Below are 2980 nucleotides of genomic sequence, written 5' to 3'. Positions count from 1 at the left end.
GGTAACATTAACTGCACAATTATATCATGCGATCACCAGAAAAAGTATGATAACTTTATTATTTTTCGTCTCCGGTCCAAAAGTAGGGTATCGTTGAAGTCGTCTCGGTCCCCTCAGTTCAGATAGATACTCAAAATCCCGAAATTCTATAGGGGGTTATCTGTATAATAATTTCCCTAATTGTATTAATATTTTAAACCGTTTGATTTTTTGTATGTTTTTTAATTGGTTAATGATTGATTCTATCAACTAATTTGTTGATTGTTTGATTGTATTAACTTGATTCTTTAGATATCGAAAATTAAATTAAAGAACATTATGTTAATTTAAGCGTACAGAAACGTTGCTGTTGTTCCAGCAAAGATCTTATTTTCACTTTACCGTGTACCTAGTAGGTAATTTGAGAAATAGAACAATTTTAGCAACTTTAACGGATCACGCTAGTTAATCTGCAGATTTGCTAGGTAATCTGCAGATTAACGATTTTCGAGCTTTAGCGGTAACATATATATAACTAGCTTACCCGTCGCGCATTGCTGCGATCTCAGAAGAAACGAAATTCAAGCAAACTCGTTATGATAAAATTCAATTTATATTTTATCATTTTTATTGAAACTTATTATTATTATTCATTTTCATCGGGAAAACATTTCAAAGTGTCGTTTCAATTCTATTCATTTATTGGAGTGTTTGTGGATACACTATATTTTTTGTTTTTCCGTCTGGTGCGTACACGAATAAATCAGGTTTTCCGACGCATGACCCGGCCACATACAGTTGTCCATGCGAGAAGCGCGGATTCTCCAAATTTAGCCCACACACTTGCAGCGATTGTCAGAAGTGCGATATTCCCCATTTTTATATATTTTTCTTAATCCTTTATAATTTTGATTATTTAATTGTTCCTTCCTCTCTTCCTTGGCGTGTTGTGAAATAGTACTACTGTACTGCGATATCTAAAGGAATTTGATGGAAAATTTGCCATGTGTCTTTGGAATAAAACACAATACTAGTGTTTACTACGCCACAATAACTTTTATATTTTTAATTACATTATAATAAATAAAATTGTGTGTGGCGCCATCTGTTATGAGATTTTGTTATATAAATTTTTCATATTTTTAATTATTATAAAATGGCAAAAGGTTTAATTTTAAGGGTATGAAAAAAAAAAAAAAGTTATAAATGCTAGTAACAAGTAAACTAGAGATCTAGCAATTATTTATTGTGACATCGTCACAATACCTGGATGCAATTATAATCATACTTTTAATTTTTGTAATTTAAAATATATGCTCTCCACGTCAAATTATTAGTAATGGCTTGTCCCGGTACATCACACTTTTCCTTTAACAATAGAGTCGCGCCGGTCATCTATTGCTTTCAGGGAAAAGTTTTGTATTGAAATAACGTAACTTTCGCTTCGCATCGGACGTTTGTATAGTTTAATCATTAAATGAAATAAAAATTTTAACTTTGCTATACAGATATGCCTTTTTTTTGTTTCAGAAAGAGAGATAATTGCTTTTCTAATGTTAAAAACGTTATTATATAGCCTGCAAACATTGAATAGACATATCCTCGTTAGGATGTTATCAGTTTAAAAAAAAAAGTCATGCTAATAATAGTCGGTATAACCTGATAATGAATCAGTGTCTACACAACCGTGATTCAACGCTGATATCAGCCAGCGATTAGAGAGCCTTTATAAGAGTTGGTCATACACAACGAGCTAGAATATGGTACATACTGTACATTTTTAAATTCAACACTTACATCACCGCCGAGTTTTTTCGTTGAACGATCTAACGTCAGGTTTTGTAGAAAAAAAAGAAACGTTTCTGTTGAAAGGACGCTTTTCACGATGGCCGACTTAATAAAGGATAAGGTAACAATTGTGGCTGATTTGCTATATAAATAAAGTAACTCACATAACCATTATTTAGGGTTTATTCGATGTTTGTTTGTTAAGTTACGGCAATACAACACTTGGGCGATGCCTTTCGGGAAGTCTTGGAAAAGGAAACTATCCCCTTTTTAGACGTTACACACGTGAAGAAAACCATGTGTCCAGCCTGTTCAAGCGGGGTGCGAAGCCACAACCGAACTCCCAGCATTCAGGGTAAGAAGACTGCTTGGCCACTAGTGGGCTAGGTTTTGTTCAAATTAACCCTTATCTGTATAAATTTCTTTTATACTGGGTCTTTCTTCAATAATTTGAATTTCTTGAGAATTTATATCATTAGGAAGATGAAGAGGGCCAAATATCGGTCCTTATCAACTTTGGACAAATTCATGGAGGTACTGTAGTTTGTTTCTGAAGAAAAGCTTATTATTTCAATATTGACCAAATTATTTAACATTATCGTTCAATCACTGTTTTATCATATACAGATCGTTCGTTAATAAAGTAATTGACGACTTTGCGGAAAAAGATTGCCGAATAGAGTAAGTTTATAAAAAATAACAAAAACAAGTTTTTATGTTTTGTTTCGTGTTAATGTATCTATTTTAGAATTAAAATAAATAAATTGTTTATTTTTAGTATTTGTTTAAAATTTTTTTATGGAAACACAGCTTCCTTATAATCAAATGTCACTGCATGCTACTGGAATACAAGAACGTGGCTCCGAATTATCGGAAGTACTGTATTCAATGTAATTTGCAATGAAACGTATTATAATCCTCAAAACAAGCGGTTTTTCTATCTTTATGAGGATTTATCAAGTTAGTATAATGATATTTATTTAAGACTTGTTTTTTTATATAAAAAACTACTTTACTTTGTAAATTTATAGATCCTAATTAGTATCCTGTGGCGTAACGAGTGTGTTGGGACGTTTGCCCGAAAACCCGTAAATAAAATATTGACGGCCGGATGGCCGAGCAGTCAAGGTGACAGCCTACCGCTCTGGGGGACCCAGGATCGAATCAGAACGGGTCGAGAAATTTCCAAAAATTTTTCAGGGGGTGGTCAGTT

General features: G+C 33.0%; 2 long non-coding RNA genes across 2 annotated transcripts in view; both read left to right on the top strand.

The window, feature by feature from the left end:
* The window catches only part of LOC111635753, a 10059-nt gene extending 8027 nt beyond the window's left edge, over nt 1–2032 (top strand). Inside the window, exons 2-3 of the long non-coding RNA XR_002758433.1 lie at nt 1510–1888; nt 1973–2032. This is a non-coding gene — a long non-coding RNA (uncharacterized LOC111635753). The remainder of the gene's footprint in view (nt 1–1509; nt 1889–1972) is intronic.
* A 214-nt stretch (nt 2033–2246) lies between these two features.
* On the top strand, nt 2247–2627 carry LOC111635754. Its single transcript, XR_002758434.1, has 3 exons — nt 2247–2301; nt 2395–2448; nt 2546–2627. It is a non-coding gene; the product is annotated as an uncharacterized LOC111635754 (long non-coding RNA).
* The last annotated feature ends 353 nt before the right edge of the window (nt 2628–2980 follow it).

The sequence above is a fragment of the Centruroides sculpturatus genome, unplaced genomic scaffold (genome assembly GCF_000671375.1).
Source record: "Centruroides sculpturatus isolate CEXI.00-Female unplaced genomic scaffold, Cexi_2.0 scaffold935, whole genome shotgun sequence".
Classification (NCBI taxonomy): Eukaryota; Metazoa; Arthropoda; class Arachnida; order Scorpiones; family Buthidae; genus Centruroides; species Centruroides sculpturatus.
This window is presented reverse-complemented; position numbering and strand designations above follow the sequence as displayed.